Below are 25,256 nucleotides of genomic sequence, written 5' to 3' on the forward strand. Positions count from 1 at the left end.
TCTGACCCATAAGTCTTCTGTCTTCTACCTGCATCCATGGAAAACAGCAGCTTAACTTGTTGCAAATAGGGCAAAATCTCAGATACTCCAAAGTTCTGCATGGAAAGATTACAGTTCATCTCTCAGAAGACTTACTATAGAATGCATATGAAAAGGTCTATGACTAAATAATCTATTTATTTCAGGTCACTATGCAAACATTTATATATTTTAACATATTGATCTGCTCAATATGTTAAAATATAAATGTATGTTTGTGCTCTTTTGTTTTTTATTGATGCACGATTAGAAATTCTTCTTTGTTTCCTTTTTAAAAATGGTATGTATTGCATTGTTTTTTCATAGAAAATAACAATGAAAAAAAATGTAGTCTGTGGTCTCACTAGTCAGAAAATCCCTGGTGACATAAAAAATAAATAATAGACATAGGCACACTTGGCTAGAAAATTCAAATAGTACAGAAAAGCTTAAAGAACACAGAAGCCACTCTTTCCCCCAGCACCAACTTAACCATTTTTATGGTTTATTAAAATTGTCTGGGCTTCCCTGGTGGCGCAGTGGTTGAGAGTCTGCCTGCCGATGCAGGGGACACGGGTTCCAGCCCTGGTCTGGGAAGATCCCACATGCCGCGGAGCAACTAGGCCCGTGAGCCACAACTACTGAGCCTGCACGTCTCGAACCTGTGCTCGGCAACAAGAGAGGCCGCGATAGTGACAGGCCCGCGCACCGTGATGAAGAGTGGCCCCCGCTCGCCGCAACTGGAGAAAGCCCTCGCACAGAAACGAAGACCCAACACAGCCATAAATAAATAAATAAATAAATAAATAAATAAATAAATTAATAAAAATGAATATCTGCTTTAAAAAAAATTGTCTTTTACTTCTGCATTTACTGCTTCCCATAAATCCTTTCTTTTCAGATTTTCTGGTAGGAAACTCCACAATCTAAGACAGGGAAGGCATCAGGTTCCTGGTTTAGGCATGGCGGCCACCATCCATCTGCCATGGGATCCTTCTCATCATTAACAATGTTCTAGGGAAGCTGCAGCTTAGGTTCCAGGCACTGGGGGAAATATAAGCAAATACTTCCTCCTTCCTCTTCCCAACAGGGAAGTGTGCTGGGCCCACAAGACTCCAGTCCCTGTCACCTGGGGACACCCTCCCCTTTTCTCTTCCAAAAGGGAAAGAGAAAAAGATCTACCATGGCCATAGTTCATCTTCTGAAGAGCAGATCAGGAGCTTATTTTTGCTTTAACCATTTAGAAGCAGGATCAACTGAAGTCACTATTGTGAACTGATTACCATTCATTTTTAATTAAAATGTGATGTAATAAAAAGCATGCATCTTGTTAACTATATGTCACATTTGCTCAGCTCTAAATTTTGCTACACCATATTCTATTCATGTAATTTCAGTCTTTGAGTTTGTTTCTGCAGTAAAATTTCCACCTACATAAAATTTTACAGAATTGAAGAAACATGTTATGTGTACAGCCAGATCTTTATCATTTCGAAATGTTTATATCCATACTTCAGTATGCTTTGATGATCTTATTTTTAACCTCAGAGTACAGGTTGGACTCTTTAGATATGCAGATTAATCTATGATCTTGTGACTTCAGAGTCACAGGCAATGACGGTATCATTCACCAACCAATTGCTACTGTCAGGAAGCAGACTTTTCTTCTGCCCTATTAGGTTTAGTAATTAGGGGCCTGCAAATTAAAATGACAAAAGATAGTTTAACAGGAGAAGAAGTTTATTCATATATATGGGAGCTAACAAGAGAAGTAACTATCTCACTAAATGTTTAAAGTTAGAGGTTTATATATCTAACTTAGCAGAGAAAAGGAAAGTGGAAGAAAGGACTTCTATTCTTTTAGAAGAATAAATGAAAGATAAGTAATTTTGTGATTATTTTGTGTCTGCACGTTCAAGGGGTCTTTCCTTCTTCTATGCGAATCTCCCCAGAGAGGGGATTTGTGGTAGGTTTACTCTTGATTTCTCTCCTGGGAGTAGACCTGTCTTGAAGAGGGAATCATAGAGGCCTCATTTCTCAGAAATGTCTGCTTTTAGTCAAATAAGGAAAGCTCTTTCTGCATCTGTTGATTCCCAAATGTTTTGAGCTTAAAATAATCTCCATACCAACTCTGAGGGTCCAACTGGGTCTTTAGGCATTCCTCCCTATATGTCCTCACTTGTAATGCTGTGAGGCAGTGCCTACTCTACCTTGTACAGATAAGGAAACTGGCTCAGAAGGACTCAGTTACCTGCCCCCCGTGAACAACTAGCCAGTTTCAGAGCTGGATTATTACAAGGGACATCTGAATCCATAGCCCAGCCTCTTAGCCCTTTGAGACATGATCACTCAAGAGATCTTAGAGGGCTTCCCTGGTGGTGCAGTGGTTAAGAATCCACCTGTCAAGGCAGGGGACACGGGTTCGAGCCCTGGTCCGGGAAGATCCCACATGCCGCAGAGCAACTAAGCCCGTGGGCCACAGCTACTGAGCCTGTGGGCCACAACTACTGAAGCCCACATGCCTAGAGCCCGTGCTCCGCAACAAGAGAAGCCACTGCAATGAGAAGCCCGTGCATTGCAACGAGGAGTAGTCCCCGCTGGGTGCAACTAAAGAAAGCCCATGAGTGGCAACAAAGACCCAACACAGCCAAAAATACAATAGAACAACAACAACAAACGTTTAAAAAAAATAAGAGAGATCTTAGAGCTCATGTGATCCAACCCTCTTTATGCTATTGAATAAATTTGTTTACCTCACTGTCAATCACTAAATGGGGGGTCTTGGACAATTTTCTCAGCCCATTTGTGTCCTGGTTTTTCCATCTGTAAAATGATTACAGTATTCACTTCAGAAGCATGCTTTGAGGAACAGTGCCAGGCACATAGTAAGTGCAAAGTATCTGCTCTTATTATTATTTACTTTATAGACATCAACACATACTTATAAAATATTCCAAGACTAAGTGTACAGAGTAAAACATGTAAATCATCTCTTACCCACCTGCCCACCGTCTTCCCAGGGGTCACCATCAGTGGATGTGTTTCTAGTCCTTTACCATCATAGTCATACATATTTTTAATCTGAGCACTCATGAGCTGTCTTCATGCATTTTAACAGAAATGGAATCATATTTTGCAAATTATTCTCCAACCTCCTGTTTCCATTTAAACCACTCAAGTCTTATAGATCTTTCCATGTCAGAACATCTCAGTGTTGCTCATTCTTTTTTAACAGCTGCATGGTGTTATACTGAATGGACTTAAAATGATGTACCCTTCTGATACTGATAAGCTTCTAGGCAGTTGTGGGGCTTTTGGTTTTGTTTTTCTCATGTAGCTAGACAAGCTCTTAGTGATTAGACATGTGGAAAAGCTAAAGAGAGCATGTTGTTCCAGAAAAGTTCACATTAATATACAGCAGAGACTCTTCTCTCATGATCGGCTTCGTGTCTCTCCAGCTCTGATAGATAATATCATCTAAACAAACATTTGGGTTTTTTTTTTACCCATTTCTAGTGGGGCTGCACTTTTGGTTCCCTAACAACTTGCAGCTTCTGATCTGGGCAGAGTGAAGAACAAAAATAAAGGTGATGGTGGAGCTTGTGCCTAGGATGACACCCACTGGACTGAGATAATGAAACAGCCACTGAATGAGGCACGTTTGACCCTGGGGATGTCAGAGGTTTCTAAGGGAGCTTTTAATGGGCTAGTATCACAGGGTCACTTTTTAAAAACAGGTTCTACTTAAGTTGGACTGCATCTTTCTGCATATTTCTTTCTACCATCCTAGTTTCCTTCCAAACCAACGGGATGACAAACCATGCTACAGTAACATGAACATGTCGGTTTACATGAGGGAGTAGGGAGTTGACCCTTATCTGGGGAATTCTGAAATAGAGACTCCTGGAGGCACTATTTCTACCTGAATGTTTTGCACACTGCTAACTAATCACTTCTTAACTGCATGAGAGAGGAGTTTTTCTATGTACCATTTCAAATCAGAATCCGATGGTATTTTACCATTAGGCAACAAAAGATCATCAGTTTCCAAAATTTAGTGAAATTTACAATAATTGAAAAAAAAATTTGTGCTAGCAAAAGTATCCAAGAGAGAAGAATCCAAGCCAGGAGCAAATATACTATCAAATTATTCATGAAATAATAATGATAATGATGTTGTGTGTTTGTGGAGAGCTTCCCATAAATGACGCCCTGAGCCAAGCACTTGGCTTAGATCACCTCACTTAATTGTCTCGACAGCGTAATCACTCTCACCTAAATATGAATTCAATCAGTCTGACTGGTTGAAATGCAAGGAAGAGTTCACTGATGTTCCCTGGTTTATAAAGAAAACTGCTTGTTATTACTTCTCTTCTGGATTATTTCACAGACATTAGATCGAAGTTTCAGAAGAAAATTCCCCATTTTAGTTTAGCAGATCTTCCCATGTTTTTATCATGTCTTAGCTATAAAAATTTCAGAAATGCAAATATATAATGTAATATACTCTTTACAAATAAGTAAAAGCAAAGATTTATCTCATTCACAAAAATGCTAAAAAAGCAAGATAGCAGAATTAATGCTTTAAACTTAACACCTGACTACTACAGGCTACTACAGATGAATAAACGTCTATAGAAGACAAACTACAGGGACTCCCCTGGTGGCGCAGTGGTTAGGAGTCCGCCTGCCAATGCAGGGGACACGGGTTTGAGCCCTGATCCACGAAGATCCCATGTGCTGCAGAGCAACTAAGCCCGTGCACCACAACTACTGAGCCTGTGCTCTAGAGCCCGCAAGCTCTGCAACATGAGAAAGCCACCGCAATGAGAAGCCCGCGCACTGCAACGAAGAGTAGCCCCCGCTCGCCTCACTATAAAGAAGGACTATATGATGAACAGCATCAAATTTATAATCACTGGGCAAACCATGAGGTACGATTTGAAATATACTAGAAATGGTCAGTGTCTTTCAAAATATCCCGTCTAGTCTTCCCCATAGTGTCTAAGGGGCCACCATGGCATTGAAATATTGATTTACTGTGAATCTCAAAGACTTTTCAATCTTAAGAAGTGTCTTTCTGAAATGGAACTACCCTTTGTGGCATTCTTTTTTTAAAAAAATTAATTAATTAATTATTTTCTAAAATAGATCTTTATTGGAGTATAATTGCTTCACAATACTGTGTTAGTTTCTGTTGTACAACAAAGTGACTCTTTTAAGTCAGGGTCTCTCATCAGTTTATTCATCCAACAATATTACTTGAACCACAATTGCCAGCAGGTGCTGTGTAAGGCTCTGAAGAGGATGGGAGACAGAGGCAGAGCTTTCCTAGGAAAGCTCACATTTTCACCTCCTTTATTCTCACCTGAGAGCAGCTGACACAGAAAGAGCAGGAGAAAATGTTGATGTCTGAGTAGGTAAGAGAGAAAGGACAGAACACTCTCTTTGACCGCCTTACTATGAGCTGCCATGGGCTGGCTCTGTGGACAGAACATAAAACATGTGGCAAGATTGTGCTGGGGTAAGTGGTTTCTACATGGACTATTTCTAAGACACTGTTATGCTCTTACAATTTCTCACTTTCATTGTATAACTGTCTCTGCTCTGAGTACATTTCAGAGAAAAATCTTAGGTGAGCATTCAAGTAAAGCAATGAAAATGTACTGCAGTGTGATCAAGCGGGTATTTTAGCGATTTATAATTATGCCTCTAGCATATAAAATGCTCTACACTTCACAAGTTGGACTTGTTAGGAGGCAGATAAATTCATGAATGTGTGCAGTCTCTATTATATTTCTATCCTGGACTATTTTTCTTAAAGATTTTTATAGCTGCATAGGAGGTGATTTTAAGAAAAATACTTTGACTACTTTTTTCATGTTAAATACTCACTACAAATATTGTAGGAATATTCAAACATAGAATTCTCCTGTTCACCTCCTGTCTTGAAGAAGCTTTTACTTTGTGTTTTTGAGTGACATAAAGTCTCTTTGACTTTGTGTTTGAAAGTGACATAAGTGTGGTAGGTGTCCTGATACAAGGATGGCATTTTCGGTTCCGTGCCTGTCTCTCAAAGGTTCAATGAAGCACAGAGGAGCAGGTGACTTCCTTACTGTTTCTGTGTGGGCTCTGCCTGTCCCATCACTGAGTCTGCCTGTCATCCTCGTGCAGATGGGCAGGCAGTTTACAGGCCCCATGGGGTCTGTGTCCTGGCTTCAATGTTGGACCCATTAGGAGAGCCCTGGGGGACCACATGAGTTGCCCGCAGGGTCCTACCTGAGCTCAGGGGAGCAAAGGGGGAGATTGAGGGCAGTGAGAGCTCTCAGCACCGCTGCCCCTGGGCTCCCTCCCTGGAGGTAGTGATGAATGCCCAGACCTAAGAGCCTTCTGTCCATGTTTGCTGCACATATAAACTTAGTGAGGCAGTGATGAATTTGTGGAGAAAACAATACTTTTTTAAGTCCAAAGAACTAAATTAGAGTTCCTGACCTGTTGTGATTCCAACTTTGTATACATCTCTTAATCTCCATGAACCTCCATTTCTCTGTGCAAAAGAGAGGTAACAGTGATTGCCCTGACTACCTCCACGATGGAAGATGTATTGGTGTTTTACGTACAATGAAAAACTATACAGGAGTTCCATGGCCGATGGTTTGTAGAATGAGGCAAGCTAGAATAAAAACAGTGACAGAAGGAACAAAAACAGAAAGACGGGGTGTTCTTTTCTTTTAAACAATAATGAATTCACTGAGGAGTCTGAAAAGTTCCAGGAGCTGGGTGCTGCAGAGCCCAGCGGACACCATGGAAACCTCAGCAGGATGTCCAGTGTTTCAGTGTTGCATCACCGTTAACTAATAGGAAGCCAGTTTCCTCTCCCTAACTTTCGGAGAACTAAGGATTGTATATTTTGGAAAATAAGGTTGAAAATGAGAATAAAGAGTGAAGATGATTGGATTGTAAATTTTTTTTTTAATTTCCTAATTTCCTGCTGCCTCAACACCCAGGGGACCAGGTGCGTGGGGGTGCCCAGGCTGGTTCCTGCCGCAAGATTCCCTTTTTGCCCTCCCCGACTGTGACTTAGACATTCCAAGAGACAATGAAATCTCCTCAAGCCTTGTTTCTGCTCCACCCAGACTTGCCCAAGGTCCTCACTCTCTCTCGACTCCCCACCTGCTAGGTGGCTGCTGAATGCTGAGGTGCGCCCTGTCTTCTCCTCTAGGACCTGTGAGTATAATAAACCCTGTAATTTCTTCTGCAGAAATATTGCAGTGGCCCTTAAAGACCCTACAAGGGGGACTTACTCCCCCATTTACAATGATACTGGCAGCAAATGGAATTTTAATTCCAAATGTATGTAGTTTGGGAAAGCTAGATGATTTCCTATACAGACTATCTAGAAGGTTCTGTTGGCTCCTAGACACCCAATAAGCTATTAGAGAGTCTGCTTCCTGGACCTTGGCTCACAATAGCTCAGTTTCTCAGGCCCCATCTTTATTTTCATTCTCCCCATTTACACTGGCGCTTATGACTGTCAGCCATGGTTTATGACTAATAAAACCCTATTGTGTAAAATGCACTAGAGTGAGGACCTTGCACAACAGGTGATTTAGGCATAAGAAGCTATCCTTCTGCTATATTCTTTTAAAATACTGAATCATTTTTTAAAACATGAATTACAAGCTGTCAGGGATGTCAGTCATGTACACGCAGATATGCAACTAAAACTGTGCAGGTGTATCCCTCAGATTGTTTAGTGCTTACAATTTATTTTTGAAAGACATTTTGTGCTAAGTGAATGTAATCTAACATATAATTTTGGTATGTTTTACGAAAGGGACAATCATACTTCTCATTATTATCATTTAATACGAAAAGAGTTAGTTTGGCTTTTGCTCAATTTTGAATGTGATTTTTAAATCTCATTTTATTAATTTAGATGAACTATAGAACTATGGGGGCTTCCCTGGTGGCGCAGTGGTTGAGAATCTGCCTGCCAATGCAGGGGACACGGGTTCGAGCCCTGGTCCGGGAAGATCCCACATGCCGCGGAGCAACTGAGCCCGTGAGCCACAACTACTGAGCCTGCGCGTCTGGAGCCTGTGCTCCGCAACAAGAGAGGCCGTGATAGTGAGAGGCCCACGCACCGTGATGAAGAGTGGCCCCCGCTTGCCGCAACTAGAGAAAGCCCTTGCACAGAAATGAAGACCCAACACAGCCATAAATAAATAAATAAATAATAAATAAATAAATAAATAAAATTAAAAAAAAAAAGAACTATGGTATATCATAGTATCAGAAATTCAGAAATCCTCAATGCAGTTTAACTTTCAACCTGTTCCAAGAGGATTTAAGGGCATCATAATGTCCCAGGGCTGTAAAAATTTGCTTGTGGATGTAGTAACCATACGCTTATCTCACATACAACTTTTCAGTCTTAGAATTAATGGTTTTTGTGAATTAAAAATTATTCTGCAAAAATTAGCATAACTGTCCTTGCCTTTAAGCATCACTCTGGTGAGCTGGTATTAGGAATAATGAGAAGAAACTTGTATCAACCCTGCCCCCCACCACTGGTTAAACTACAATATGCTCTATACACCGTGAATCACTTCTTTTAAGAAAGTTATCTTATGAGATGGCAGCTGCTTATACCTGGAAATGTAGAAAATACTTCACTCACAACGTTTACGGAGACTAACTGATGAGGAAACACCCAAGGCAGAGACAAATGAGACGGAGCTGTGTGCTCAGGGATGCACGGGCTGGGATGCAGGAACCGAAACTAGCACCAAGTGGCCCCTGACCTGACGTGATTCTGCAGGGAATTGCAGCAGATACGTTTGCTGGGAAATCAGGCAACGCTCAAGGAGGAGGAGGCTGCAGATTTGTAATTTAATAACGAGGAATTTAAACTGTTGCCACAAGAGGAGGGGCATTTCTGGTAGAGCAAACCTCCATGCAGAGGCCTGGACTTGGAAGAAGGCGGCACACTCTCCGGACAAGCAGGATGCTGGGCGGAACTTGGCTGAAGTTTAGGAAACAGGATGGTGAGAAGAGTCTGGGGAGTCAGGTCAGGGCCGCTCTGTGAGGGGCCCTGAGTGTGAGAGTAAGGAAGGGAGACCGCAGTCTCCAGGCAAGGGTGTGCCCAGGGAGGCACGGGGGAGAGGGGGGAATATGCCCACCTTCTCTGGGGGAAGATGCCTCCCCCCTCCCCAGGCCACACAGGGGTGGGAGGCGAGGCTGGGGGATTTGCTTCAGAACACAGACGGGAATCTATTGTTATAGACTGTATCTGAAATGAAGAAAATTAGGAATCAGTAAGGAGTTAAAATAGAGATCATTTCATTTGGAATTAGACAAATCCTTAAAAGGTGCTACATACACATGGAAGTTCATTTATCTTCTGGTGCAGAGTCAGGTTTTGGTTTTAGTTTTGTTTGTTTTCCCTTTTTTCTAACCAGCCGCAATGAAATCAGGGCTGGGGTAGAGTTCTCAGTAGCAGTGACTGCATTCCGGAGGGAGGGGCAGTGAGCAGGGTCTCACCTCCTCGCCTGGATGCAGCTCACCGAGCTCTCAGGGAGGAGGGCGAGCTCCCTGCCGTCTTCCGCGGTCCCGAGCCCTCGTCCTTCTCCAGCCCGAGGTCAGAGAGGTGAGCGGTCCCTCCTTCCTCAAGGGCACAGCCCTGCCTTCCCCTCCTCAGGAGTGTCTCCTGGGATGAGCCCTGGGTGTGGGGCCCTGAGAGGCTGCCCCCGGCAGCTCCCTGCAGTACTAAGGGCTCCTCCCAGCGTTTGCCAGCAGCTTCCGTGCTGCTGCTTGTTAGGGCCGCTGGGCTGGGAGGACGTGACCCACAGAAATGTGTCATTTAGTGAATCCACAAAGTGGTATCACTCAGCCTGGGTTGTTAGGATCACATCCAGATGGCCCTCAGGAAACATCTGATAGAAATTGGGAAGTGTAGGTCACCTGAAATGCACCTAGAGAGAGGAGATCCTGGGGCAGGGAAGGGCTTAGGGGACGGCAGAGCCAATGATAGCCAGACACAGGATAAGATAAGGCCTGGGTGGGTCAACAGGGAGACATTAGATGAAGTCATTAAGGGAGCTCAGGGTCAGGTCTGGTTTCTAACTGTGATACTAATTTTTTATCAAATCAAATCCTGGCCATGTACTTCCTATGTGGAGTGAAGGCTGCCTTAGAAACTGGCATGTTTTTATATCTACAGTACTTCTCTCACTTCCTGAACAAGTATTGGCCTGGGAGCACGTCAGTACCCTTTATTTTTGTGGGGTGTCCAGGCATGCAGTGTTCCATTTCCAGCAGCATCGGGAGAGACTGACACCACCCTCAGCAGAGGGAGCAGAGCTGTGTTTGAGGGGAAGCATCTCCAGTTATACAAGGTCAATTGGTTCTCTGTAAAAAGTGACAGTGTCCACGTGCAGTCCTAAGGGCCCTTTTATCCATCACACGTGACAGGTTGGCAGAGTAAAGACTCTTTTCTTCCAGCAGTGACGAGAATATGTTCCTGTTTTGATTTAAGTACATAACCAGAAACAGACTAAAAAGGCATTATAGAAACTATAGAAATGAGTCAAAGATCTACAACAACCAAGCGAACGCACCATCAAAAAATGTCACATTTAAAAGGGTAGGAAACCTGTGGCATTTTTTAGTCACTTTTTAGTGCAGCTTGAGGAAAGTGGCAGCCAGATCCCCAGCCCCCTTTTGCAAACCTGAGAGAGAGCAGACTGATCTGCAATGTTCTAACCTGTCTGTGGGCTGCCTAAGGATTGGTCTTTTGACACCTAACTCAGAGTTCAGACAAACAAAAATGGCTCAGATCTCAGAATAAGGGAGCCATGGGAAGCAGCGGGTATGATTTGTAAAAACGGTTGCAAAGGTAACTATAGACTCACAGACACCAAGGACAAGAGATTACTGATTGAGGAGTACAATAGGACAGCTAAGGCCCCAAGAGTAAAGCAAGAGTGAGACTCTTAGAAAAGCAAGACATTTAAAAGCAGATGTATAAATAGGAGAACTGGGGGGAAAAAAACACACGCACTGGTCCAGAGACAACACAGGTCTGAAAAGACCCTAAGACATCACATTAGGCTGATTACAAAGGTCTTCCCCTGTGTAGAGCAAGTATAAGAAGACTGGGAGAGGTGGCTGTTTTTTAAAATGCCCAGTTTTCAACAAAAGATCACCAGGCATACAAAGAAACAGTAAAACTAGGCTCATTCAAAGGAACAAAATAAATATCCAGACACCATACCTCAAGAAACAGGTTTTGGACTTACTGGAAAAAGATTTTAGAACAACTATCTCATGTATGCTCAAAACGTTAAAGGAATACACCAACAAAGAACTAAAGGAAATCAAGAAAACAATGAAATGAAAATGAAAATGAAAGCACAACTTACCAAAACTCATGGGATGCAGGGAAAGCAGTACTTAGAGGAAAATATAATGTAAAAGCTTACATTGAAAAAGAAGAAATATATCACAAGCAGCCACCTAAACTTACACCTTAAGGGACTAGAAAAAGAAGAACAAATTAAATTGAAAGCTCAAAGAAGGAAGGAAATAATAAAGATTAGAGCAGAGATAAACAAAGAGAGACTAGAAAAACAATAGAAAAAATCCATGAAACCAAGAGTCGGTTCTCTGAAAATCAACAAAATTGACAAATCTTTAGCTAGATTGACTAAGGAAAATAAAAAAAAGAAGACTCAAATAATTGAAATCAGAAATAAAGACAAAGACATGGCTACATATTTAACAGAAATAAAAGGATTATAAGAGATTACTATGAACTGTACACTAAAAAACTGGATAATCCAGGTGAAATGGATGAATTCCTAGAAACACATAACTTACCAAAACTAAATCAAAAAGAAACAGAAAATTTGAATAGACCTAGTAAGGAGGTTTAATTGGTAACCAAAAGTTTCCTGGCAAAGAAAAGCCTTGGACCAGATGACTTCATGGATGAATTCTACCAAATATTTAGAAGACCTAAGAGGAACCAACACCAATCCTCTCAAACTCTTACAAAACTTAAAGGAGAAGGAACACTCTCTAACTCATTCTGAGGCCAGCATTTCTCTGATACCAAAGCCACATAGACACTACAAGAAAAGACAACTGTAGACCAACATGCCTTATAAACAATGATGCAAAAATCCTCAACAAAATACTGGTAAATCAAATTTAGCAGCATATTAAAAGGATTATGCACCATGACCAAGTGGGATTTATTTCTGGAATGCAAGGGTGGTTCAATATATAGAAAACCAGCAATGTCATATACAGTATTCATGAAATGAAGAGGAAAAGCACAGGATCATCTCAACTGATACAGAAAGAGCACTTGACAAAAGTCAGCACACTTACATGATAAAAGCACTCAAGAGACTAAGAATAGAAGAAACTACCTCCACATAATAAAAAGCCATATATGAAAAACCCACACTGAACATCATAATTTTTGGTGAAGGTTGAAAGCTTTTCCTCTAAGATCAGGAACAAGACAAGGATGCTAGATTTTGTCACTTCTGTTCAACATAATACTGGAAGTCCTAGCCAGAGAAATTAGGCATGAAAGACCTCCAAATTGTAAAGTAAGAAGTAAAATTATCTCTGCAGACAACATGATTTTATATGTAGAAAACCCTAAAGATCCACCCCCCCCCAAAATTGTTAGAACTAATCAGGGAACAATGTTTCAGGATACAAAATCAATACACAAATATCAGTTGCAATTCAATACACTAGTAAGGAACAATCTAAAAATAAAATTAAGAAAGCAATTCCATTTACAACATTATCAAAAAGAATAAAATACTTTGGAATAAGCTTAGGCAAGGAGGCAAAAGACTTGTACTCTGAAAACTACAAAACATTGCTAAAAGAAATTAAGGACACAAATAAATGGAAAACCATTCTGTGTTCATGGATTAGAAAACTTAATATTTTTAAGATGTCAATGTTTCACAAAGTGATCTACAAATCATTTTCAACAAGGGTACCATGTATTCAGAAAGGACAGTCTTTTCAACAATTGGTGCTGGGAAAATTGGATATTCACATGTAAAGGAATAAAATTGGACCCTTACCTTACACCATATACAAAAATGAACTCAAAATGGACCAAAGTCCTAAACATAAGACCTAAAACTATAAAACACTTAGAAGAAAACATAGTATAAAAATTTCATCACATTGGATTTGGCAATGATTTCTTGGATATGAAACCGAAAGTACAGACAACATAAGCCAAAATAGATAACAATATAACATATAGCTATAAATGCTTACATTGAAAAAGAAGAAATATCAAAACATAAGAACAGAATTTAAAACTTGGATACATCAAAGAACATTATCAACAGAGTGAAAAAGGCAACCAATGGAACAACAGAAAATATTTGCAAATCATATATATGATAAGGGGTTCATATCCAGAATATATAAAGAACTTTGTACATCTCAACAACAAAAAAATCAATCTGATTTTAAAATGCACAAAGTACTGCAATGAACATTTATCTAAAGAAGATACACAAATGCCCAATAAGCACAGAAAAAGATGTTTGTTAGGGAAATACAAATCAAAACCATAGTAAGATACTACTTCACTCCCTTTAGATTGGCTATTTTTTTTTTTTTAATGGAAAATAAGATGTGTCGGCAAGGATATATAGGAAACTTCGTGCACTGCTGGTAGGAATGTAAAACAGTGCAGCCACTTGCAAGACCGTTATGGCAGTTCTTCAAAAAATTAAAAATAGAATTACCATATGATCCAGCAATTTCACTTCTGGGTATATATCCAAAAAAGTTGAAAGAAGGGTCTCAAGGAGATATCTGTACACTCATGTTCACAGCAACATTATCCACCATAGCCAAAAGGTGGAAACAATCCAAATATCTACCAACAGATGAATGGATTAAAAAAATCTGGGATATACATACAGTGGCATATTATTCAGCCTTAAAATGAAGGAAATTCTGACACATGCCACAGAATGGATGACCCTTGAAAACATTAAGTGAAATAAGCTAGTTACAAAAGAACGAAAATTATATGATTCCACTTATATGAGGTATCTATTCAAATTTATAAAGCCAGTAAAATGGTGATTGCCAGCGCCTGGAGAAAGAAAGGAAATGGGGAGTTAGTTTTTAATGGGTAGCAAGTTTCAGTTTGGGACGATGAAAGAAGTTCTGATGGATGCACTTGGAGGGCATTGTGCTGAATGAAAGAAGTCAGACAGAGAAAGACAAACACTGTATGATATTACTTACACGTGGAATCGAAAACCTATAACAAACTAGTGAATATAACAAAAAAGAAGCAGACTCACAGATATAGAGAACAAACTAGTGGTTACCGGGGGGAGGGGGGCAAAAAAAGGGTGGGGAGTGGGAGGTACAAGCTATTGGGTGTAAGAGAGGCTGCAAGGATGCATTGTACGACACGAAGAATATAGCCAATATTTTGTAATCACTGAAAATGGAGTGTAACCTTTAACAATTGTATAAAAAATATACACAGTAAATATTAGTTGTTTTACCTCTCAAAAAAATTCTGAAGATGAGTAGTGGGGTGATAGTGACACAACAATGTGAGTGTACTTAATGCCACTTAAAATACTTAAAAGGGTAAATTATATGTTATGTATATTTTACCACAAGAAAAATTTAAACAAAGTAAAAGTGCATTTTCATTTAGGTGAAATGTTAGCAATGAGACCCAGACTGATACAATGAGAAACAGAAAGTTTCCTGCCTATGAACTCCCTGTGGTAATGGGAAACTCTACTCGTCCCAGCCACTGCTGCAGATTTCCTGGGCACTCTGGGTGGGTGCCACCACGCCCACCCTCAATTTCATGTCAGTGACACAAAGCCCATTGCGACTGTACCTTGTTTGGTGTCACGCAGTGGCAGGACAGGACAGAATTTCTCAGTTCTTACCAGGGAATATAGTCATCATCAACTTCACACAGTGAGAGTCTCAAATTGCCCACAATCTTATCTAGCTCTTGCCAGCAGGAACACCTTTTTTATCTTAAGGTAATGAACTCTGAATCATTAATACAAATCAAGAGCTGAACGAAGGAAAGTTACACACCCATGATTCAATCAAGATAAACGCCGAGAGGCCACGTGCTCCCACCCCCTGTGATTTGGATGCTTATATTACCCAGCTATGACGAGCAAGCCAGTTCTGACTGAAACTGCTTCCCACTGAAAACGGGTAGCGGAAAGTCTCCCAGGAGATTGTCTGTTAGGCAGCTTCCCCACTGTTTCTTGGGGAACACAGTGCAGTAAACAGATCATCTCAGGGGGCTGTCAAATAGACAAAACAGGAGTGAAGGTAACAAAATCAGCCCTTAGCTAACAACGTAAACCGGCATTAAGAAGAAGAAAATGGTGATTGAAAGAAAAGTGTTACTTGAAAGTAATAAAGCCAAAACCAGGAGAAAAAAGCAGAAACCAAAACCATAGTAAGTGTTAATGAGAAAATAAATTAAAATGAAATTTGAAAATGACCTAACAACTTTCTAATAGAGAGAAGTGAATCCAGTCAAGCTCTTCAGGCTCCAACCTGGAGGCAGGTAAAGTGAGGTGTGAACAATCAAGGCCACTTGCTTCTGTTCTGCAGGTGACAGCTGAGCTAAGACCCTTACCTGTGCACCTCTCCCCTACATCCTCCTTTCATCCTTCCTCCCCTTCCCTGGTTGATTCTTGGCCTAAGGTAGTTCTTGAGGACCAGGCATTGGGTTCAGATCGATTTAGGGAATAATATACATCTTGATGCATCTTGAGGGCTTCCTATGACTGAGGAAAGGACCAGTAAAGGACAAAGACTCAGGAAAAACTGATGCTCAGAGAGGTTGTGTCCAGATAAGAGGGCAGAAAAGCAAAGTCTGGCCTGGAACTGCTCTGTCTCTCATTTCCCTGAACCAAGACGCCCCAGGTCCTGAGCTGAGCAAGTCCACACCCCTTTATGAAGCAGGGAATGTGTTTTGTCCAACGCTGAACTCCTCATCGCTGGCTTCCAAACCTGGCAGGAACATCTGTGTCTATTGTACATCTCACTCCCAGTAGGGAGACAGAATTCACAAAGGCACCAAACAATCCAGCATCTTTGTTTCTATGTGGAACCTTGAGCAAAGATGGCAGATGCCTAAGAACAGAGCCACAGCCTGGGCTGGGACAACAGCAAAACCACAGCACATAGGTGTCCATTCAGGATCCTGAGGTCAGCAGTTCTCCAGGTCATTTCTGACCACTGCCCTTGGGTGCACCCTCACCTCCTAAACCCAGCCCTAAGGTGACCCAGACTTGCCTCTGCCCCACCAAGAACACGATTGCGTTGTAAAGTCTTCCTCCCTCTCATCCTCTCTTTCTTCTGTTTGCTCTGGGAATCTATCTCACTGCACGTAATTAATAATAATAATAATAATAATAATAATAATAATAATAATAATAATAATAAAAAACAGGAAAATAAAGGGCTACTTCAATCATACCTTAGAATATTCCAGAGTAACACAGAAATTGACCATTGTGTAACTCTGAGCCTCAGTTTCTTCATCTGTAAAATGAAGACACTCATGGAGAAAGATTAAATGATATGATGCACCTGAAATGCTTAAAACCATGCCTGGCTCACAAAAAACACTCAGTAAATGTCAGACACCAACCACGGTTCTTCACCTTGACACAAAGTCCAGCCTCCCTTTCTAGATGCCACTCCTTGTAGTACTCAGGGGTGTTGTTTGCTCATTTTCTCACATTCCATTTGCCTTGGTGTCCAGAGCATTTCTTATCAATTTCTCATCAATTCCAGATTAATCTTCTTCCCTTACAAAAAGTGGGCACAACAAACAAAATGAGAAAGTGCCTCTTTTCCTTTACGATAAGCATCGTTTGACTATAGCCACCTCTGTCCTTCCAGGCCACTGTCATGTTCACGTTGAGATATACTGGAGTTCTTACTCCGGAACCTGTGAATGTGAACTTATTTGGAAATCTGGTCTTTGCAGAAGTCATCAAGTTAAGATGAGGTCATGACAGTGGACCCTAATCCAATATGACCTGGGTCCTTACAAGAAGAGAAGAGACATGCACAGAGGGAAGATGAAATAAAGACACAGAGGGAGAACACCCCATGACAGTGGAGGCAGAGATTGGAGTGATGATCTACAAGCCAAAGAACTCCAAGAATTCCTGACAACATCATAAACTAAGAGAATGACCTGGAAGAGATTCTCCCGAGACCCTTGCCCTGACCATGCCCTGCCAAGACACTGATTTTGGACTTCCAGCCTCCAGAATTATGAGAGAATAAATTTCTGTTGTTTTAAGCCCCTCATTTTCCAGTACTTTGTTACAGCAGCCCTAGGAAACTAATACAGGGAGAGATTTAATTCCTTTCAGTTTAAAGGTGCCCTGTACTGTTTGACAGGGGAGGGTTTTCAAAAGACCCTAGATATCACAGTCAGGTTCCTTTAATAAGTGATTCATGTATTTATTATTTATTTAATCTAAGGATAGAAAACTTATTGGCGATGTAATTCACTGACCATTTCACTTATTATTACTTGGGTATATATGGATGAAAAAGTGTTGCCACAGTCATTTTGCATTCCATTCTGACGATATTTTTTGGTAACTCTCAAATTTTCTTCCAATATGTAGGAGCTTTTCCTATGTCTGAATTTTCCATCAGTGGGAACTTTAGCTAATAAAGCATTTGCTGCAGCATACACAAGAGCTCCCCAGGGATCTCTTTCCACTGCTCAAGTGATTTTTCTCTTCTCTCTCTTCTAAAAAAGAAGGATACTGAATCATTAAAATGTTCAAAGCTCTGAGAGGAAGATAAGTCATTCAGGTTGAATGATTAAGAACGTTAAAAAACACAAAAGAGAAGACAGGAGTTCAAATCCAAATAAACTTCATTTGCCTAATGCACATCAAACATTATTTATTTTGAACTTCGCTCCCTTGGCCATAGCTGTAGTGTGAGGCTAAGTTCTGGTATTTCCACCACCTGCCCTTCTTCTTTCTTATGCACAGCTCCTTCTAGAAAAATGCCCTGACCTTCGACTCTTCTTCAAAACTGCTCTTCCTTAGCTCTTAACTGATCCCTCCTCAAGGACAAAGTGAAAGGTAGAGTATGCCAATAAAATAAGCAGAGGTTTTCAAGCATACCACAGGGTAATTGGGAAAATGACTGGAAGATGAGTCATGTGCTTCACGTCCGGAGCTCACCCTATAGGTATTTAGGGTGCATGGCAGACAGATGCACTCCTGTCCATGCATCCAAACCAATGTAATAAAATCTCAGAGACAGCTTATCCTTTTATTTTTATTTTATTTTATTTTTTTTTAAATTGAACTGATTGATTTTATCCTTTTTTTAAAAAAATAAATTTATCTATTTATTTTTGGCTGTGTTGGGTCTTCGTTTCTGTGCGATGGCTCTCTCCAGTTGCGGTGAGCTGGGGCCACTCTTCATCGCGGTGCGTGGGCCTTTCACCATCGCGGAGCACAGGCTCCAGACGCACAGGCTCAGTAGTTGTGGCTCACGGGCCCAGTTGCTCCGCAGCATGTGGGATCCTCCCAGACCAGGGCTCGAACCCGTGTCCCCTGCATTGGCAGGCAGATTCTCAACCACTGCGCCACCAGGGAAGCCCTAGCTTACCCTTATATATGCCAGAAGAAAGCCACCTCACCATAAAACTCTTAGAAGAGAACATAGGCAAAACAATCTCTGACGTAAATAGTACCAATGTTTTCTTAGGTCAGTGTCCCAAGGCAATAGAAATAAAAGCAAAAATAAACAAATGGGACCTAATCAAACACACAAGCTTTTGTACAGTAAAGGAAACTATAAACAAAATGAAAAGACAACATACGGACTAGGACAAAATATTTGCAAATGATGCAACCAACAAGGGCTTGATTTCCAAAATATACAAACAGCTCATACAACTCAATAACAACAACAACAACAAAACCCAATTGAAAAATGGGCAGAAAACCTAAATAGACATTTCTCCAAAGAAGACAAACAAATGGCCAACATGCACATGAAAAGATGTTCAACACTGCTAATTGTTAGAGAAATGCAAATCAAAACTACAATGAGGTACCACCTCACACCAGTCAGAATGGCCATCCTTAAAAAGTCTACAAATAACAAATTCTGGAGAGGGTATGGAGAAAAGGGAACCCTCCTACACTGTTGCTGGGAATGTAAACTGGTGCAGCCACTCTGGAAAACAGTATGGAGGTTCCTCAAAAAACTAAAAATAGAGTTGCCATATGATCCTGCAATCCCCCTCCTGGGCATATATCAAGAGAAAACTATAATTAGAAAAGACACATGCACCCCAATGTTCATTACAGCACTATTTACAATAGTCAAGACATGGAAACAACCTAAATGTCTATCGACAGATGAATGGATAAAGAAGACGTGGTACACATATGCAATGGAATACTACTCAGCCATAAAAAGCATGAAATAATGCCATTTGCAGCAACACAGATGGACCTAGAGATTATCATATTAAGTGAAGTCAGATAGAGAAAAAGAAATATCAGATGCTATCACTTCTATGTGGAATCTAAAATACAACACAAATGAATTTATCTAGGAAACAGAAACAGACTCACAGACATAGAGAACAGACTTGAAGTTGCCAAGAGTGAGGAGGGCTGGGGGAGAGATGGATTGGGAGTTTGGGATTAGCAGATGCAAACTGTTATATATAGAATGGATAGACAACAAGGTCCTACTGTATAGCACAGGGAACTATATTCAATATCCTGTGATAAAACATAATGGAAAAGAATATGAAAAAGAATGTGTATATATACATAACTGAATCACTTTGCTGCATGGCAGAAATGAACACAACATTGTAAATCAACTCTATTTCAATAAAATTAATTTTTAAAAAAGAAGAAAGTCACCCAAAAAGGTTTTTCTTAAGTTGAAATAGTACTTACTCTTATCTATATCATCTAAAAGCCTGTATTAGGAATATATTCACTGTGGAAATGACTTAGAATCTACTTACATGAAGGAAACTTAAGTCTAAATCCCAATTTGAGCTGAAAATCTCAAGTAAGTAATGAGCATATTTTTATATTTTTTATGTTTCATAAAAAGGCCATATAAATGGTTGGACTTCTAACAGTTAGTACACAGATCTTATATTTGACATAATTTAGGTCGAGTGTATAATCTGGGAAACAAGATCAGCACAAAAGCACCATGAAAGAGAAAAGACGATAACTGAAAGCATTCCAAACACCAGCACAGAGAGACTGAGCGTCGTAGAGTTCATGGTCATCCAGAAAGACACCTGAGAAATGGCACCATTTTGGAAGCTGTTCACATGGCAGAGACACGGCTTAGTGAACACTGCCTCGGTTTCCCATGAACCTCCCTATGCGCTACAGGTAATGCAAAGGGTCCAGGACGGATGATGCTGCAGGCAGTGGGCTGCCTTAGAGGATCAAGCACCACGCTCGGGGGATTCACTGCTCTTGTAATGAGATGATGCAGACCTGCTCCTTGCCTGGGGGAGGCTGGCCTCTCATCTCTCAGGACTGCTGTTTCTCTAGCACACCCTGAGAATGGCCCGGATAAAATGCAGCTAGAGCCTTCACTCTTAGCCTATCTAGAAAGAGCACACAAGCACTCAGGGTCCATGTGGATTGCACCTCCCCACATATCTTGAGGCTATTTCAGTGGGTAAGGGAACCAAATAAAAACACTATTTAGGGGAGGATGCAGAGAAATTGGAACCCTTGTGGAAATGCAAAATGGTGCAGCCACTATAAAAAACAATATGAAGGTTCCTCAAAAAAAGTAAAAATAGAATTAGCATAATAAGCTCCAGCAATTCCTCTGACGGGTATATGTCCAAATCAACTGAAATCTGGATCTTGAAGGGATATTTGTATACCCATGTTTATCACAGCATTATTCGCAATAGCCAACAGGTGCAAACAACCCAATTGCCCGTAGATGGATGAATAGATTTCTTAGTCCATTCAAGTTGATATAAAAAAATACCACAGACTGGGTGGTTTACAAACAATAGAAATTTATTGCTCACAGTTCTAGAGGCTGACAGTCTGAGGTCAGGGTGCCAGTAAGTTTGGGTGAGGGCCCTCTTCTGGGTCTCAGACTTTTTTTTTTTTTTAAAATTTAATTTAATTAATTTATTTATTTATGGCTGTGTTGGGTCTTCGTTTCTGTGCGAGGGCTTTCTCTAGTTGCGGCAATTGGGGCCACTCTTCATCACGGTGCGCGGGCCTCTCACTATCGCGGCCTGTCTTGTTGCGGAGCACAGGCTCCAGACGCGCAGGCTCAGCAATTGTGGCTTACGGGCCTAGTCGCTCCGCGGCATGTGGGATCTTCCCAGAAGGGCTCGAACCCGTGTCTCCTGCATTGGCAGGCAGACTCTCATCCACTGCGCCACCAGGGGAGCCCTGGGTCTCAGACTTTTGTTGCATTCTCTCATGTTGGAATCAGGTAGGGATCTCTCTGGAGCCTCTTTATGAGTCACTAAGCCCTTTCTTAGTGGAAGACTTAGTCACTTCCCAAAACCCCCTACCTACTAATACTATCACCTTAAGGGGTTAGGATTTCAACGTATGAATTCTGGTGGGATACAAACATTCAGACCATAGCAATTGATAAACAAAATCTGGGATATACATACAATAGAATATTATGCAGCCCTAAAAAGAAGGAAATTCTGTCCTGTGCTATAATATGGATACTCAAGGACATTATGCTACTTGAAATAAACCATCACGAAAGGACAAATACTGTATGATTTCACTAATATGAAGTATCTGAGGTAGTCAAAATCATTAAAACAGATAGTAGAGAGACGGTTGCCAAGGGCTGAGGGGATGGGGAGGGAAATTTGTGTTTAGTGGGTTTAAGTTTGCTTTACAAGATGAGAAAGATCTAGAGATCTATTCCACAACAATGTGAATATACTTAACACCACTGAACCGTACACTTAAAAATGATAAGGATGGTAAATTTAATGTTATGTTTTTTTTACCACAATTAAAAAACTATTTTGTATTTCCTTTGCTTTTTTTCCTCTAATCCTTTCAAAACCTGGTATTGAATTGAACAGCAATATACGCATGTAGTTTAAAAATACCATTCATCGTGTACTCATGGCATATCTTTACCCAGAATGAGAAATGCTATTAATAATTTATCTTGTATGCTTCCAGAAATAGTCTAATTATATTTACATGCACATATACGTATATGTTCATCTTGGAAATTTCTAATGGAAGCACAATAAATACATCCCTTTTCCTAGCTGTAAAAAAAAAATGTTTCTTAAATCTCATTATGAATAAATGCATTTGATAATCTTGTACACATGAAACTTATATAATGTTTTAAACCAACGTTACCTCAAATAAATAAACAGATCAATTAATTAAATAACCTCATTGTTTTCAAAGGAATGAATTCCATATAATACTATATTATTCCATAAAATGGAGTATCGTAATTTCTTTGTGTTCACCTATTGACAGAAAACTGGATCTTGACTGTAAACAATGCACTTAGTTTTCTTACAGGCACTTTCTGTGCACCTCTGAGTGTTCCTGTGGGACTAACTCCTAGAAGTGGAATTGTTACTTGGTGTAGACGATATATTGACAGGACTTAAAAGCATTACTCCTTTTGGGCTGTCATCTTCAGCGCTCTAAATAGCGGGTGCTTTTGAGCACTTAAGTTGATAGAAATTGTCCTCCAAGGACGTGCATAATGCTGTGATGAACATGGGTGTACAAACATCTCTTCAAGATCCCGCTTTGGGTATATGCTTTGGGCATATCCCCATCTTATGCCATTTTATGCTCCTACCAGCACTGTCTGAGAGTGCTTACTTCCCATGCCCTGAGGAAGAGGATCCCCATCCTGTATCATCACTTTATTCACCTCCAACATTAATCCTCTGTACTGTGGTAAGGTGGTTTGAGTGTGGGCCCTGCAGCCAGACAGCTAGGGTTCAAATCCTTGTTCCATCACTAACTAGTTCTGTGATTTGAGGAAAGTGAACTTGAACTTTTCATGCCTCAGTGTCCTTTTCTGTAAACTGGGCATAAGAGGGCTGTTGTGAGGATGTGTTTAATAAATATGTATAAAGCACATGAAGCAGTGTCAGGCACTCACTAAGTACTCAGTATAACACTTCTTATTGGTTTAATAGTTTTCTTTAAATTGATTCTCTTTTTAACCTTAGTTTTATGCTAAATGCTATGTAATAATATCATAGATCAGATGTATACTATCGATATCTTATTCTGAAAGACATCAAATTACATGCATACATTTAAAATGAAAAGAAAGTTTTTCTAGGACACAGTTTGAAAAGGACTGTCCTAAGCGAGAGTATTAGCAAAGGTTTTGTGGAGTTCAAGTGTGAGAGGTTACATTGTGTCACACTGATGTTGTAATTTTCATTTCTTCATACTGAATCCATACATCATACCTTAAATAGATACAAAGTGGACTAGACCAGGGGTAGGCAACCTAAACCCAGAACCAGCTGGCTGTGTGGCTTTTTAAATAAAGTTTTGTTGGAACACTGCCACACTCATTCATTTACATATTGCTTCTGGCTACTTTCACACAACAGCAGAGTTGAGCAGTCACAACAGAGACTGCATGGTCTACAAAACCAAAAATATTTATTATCTGTCCCTTTATAGAGAAAGTTGGCTGGCCCCTGGTCTAAACCAATATTTCTCTCTGTCTGAGACCCTTAAACATGCTTGAACAGCATCCAGCTTCTCAACTGCTGCCCGAGTCTTAGCCACTCTGAAAGTTTGAGGTTTGCTGATCGGAAATTCTCAACATCTCAGAGTTTTGAGACTGTGATATTAATATTAAAAAAAGTACTCAAAGCCTGTCTTCCTGTTTTGCAAAATTTTAAAATTTCATCATTGCTTTTGTCTATACAAATATATAAAATGTGGTCTGCATCAAAGGCAGAAAAGTGTTCTAACTGTTAAGTGGCATAGGACTGCAGAGTGCAGAAACCATAGGAGTTATCAAGGGCTGTGAACACAGCAGTGCTCTAAACACTCCACCTCTGCTGTGGGCCATTTTCTCAAGATCCCAATTAGTGTGGTACCAAACCACTTGAGTCTTTTATGTCAAAACAACAGACCCAGGAAATCACCCATGAATAGCCTGAAGTACATACCATATCTGTGCCTTCTGTACATTTACATTATGTGTGCAAATTGCAGAATTTGTAGACTTTGACTGTCGTTCCCTATGAGACCCACTATTAGTACAACATCCTATGAAGCTAAGCTGCCAGAACTGCAGTCACGAGGAAGAATTTCCATGAAACCCTGGTGAGATGCTCCCTGGGCTGTCCTGCCTTCCACCTTCCCAAAACTTGGCTCTGCAGCACTTCCTTTCAATGAGTCTGTTGCCGGAGCACCTTTTTTGGTAAAAATTCACTTTTTCCATCATTTACTTTTCTTGATCAAAAACAATACTTTTGCCATCTCCCAAATGAATAAAAAAGTCTACTTCTAAAGCTATTTCCCCCACAACTCTGCCATACTCTGTTCATATTACTGTTTAAGATTTACCTTTTTCATAAAATATATCCTAATTTCCATATATCTCTAATAACACCACTTCTGGAACTACTTCATTCCAGGAAAAGTAAAACTGTCATTTGTAAGATGTCTCAGGAGTTGCTATTTATCCTGCTGCATATTTAAAATTCTACTCACCACCACACCCCTCCCTCCCAACCTGATAACACCTGGCAATTCAAATGAGCAAAATCGTTACTTTTGCAAAGCAATAAAGTAGGTACAAAGGATATCGGAATAAACAAGCTGGAGTCCCTGATGCCAGAATTGATGTGAAATAAGCACGAGGTGAATAAATATGGCAAAAGAAAAGTAATACTTGAGAAATAAAAATGAAAAATCCTAGGAGTAGAAAAAGAAGGGCGTGTCGACACAATTTTAGTACAGAGTAAAAGGGATTTGAGTGAAGGTTTTCAAGTTGGGAAGGATTGTAATCGACAAATGGAAGGAAGGGCGCTCCACACCCACCGAATGCAGCTGGCCCTGGCAAGAGGCAGTTGTTACTGGATCCTGGGTTTCCAGGGACCCATCGGCTAC

At 40.5% G+C, this 25,256-nt stretch overlaps 1 protein-coding gene across 7 annotated transcripts in view; it reads right to left on the reverse strand.

Annotated features, from left to right (window-relative positions):
* Positions 1-25,256, reverse strand: part of LOC130706595 (contactin-associated protein-like 3) — a 164,663-nt gene that overhangs the window by 11,144 nt on the left and 128,263 nt on the right. The window contains exon 6 of one of the 7 annotated variants that reach the window (XM_057539245.1): positions 2,823-2,841. The exons of the other annotated variants lie outside the window; for them this stretch is intronic. The gene's annotated coding sequence lies outside the window, so the exon portion shown is untranslated. Of the gene's footprint in view, positions 1-2,822; positions 2,842-25,256 lie in introns of those variants that run through there. 7 annotated transcript variants of the gene reach the window in all.

Source organism: Balaenoptera acutorostrata (assembly GCF_949987535.1).
Source record: "Balaenoptera acutorostrata chromosome 6 unlocalized genomic scaffold, mBalAcu1.1 SUPER_6_unloc_2, whole genome shotgun sequence".
NCBI lineage: Eukaryota > Metazoa > Chordata > Mammalia > Artiodactyla > Balaenopteridae > Balaenoptera > Balaenoptera acutorostrata.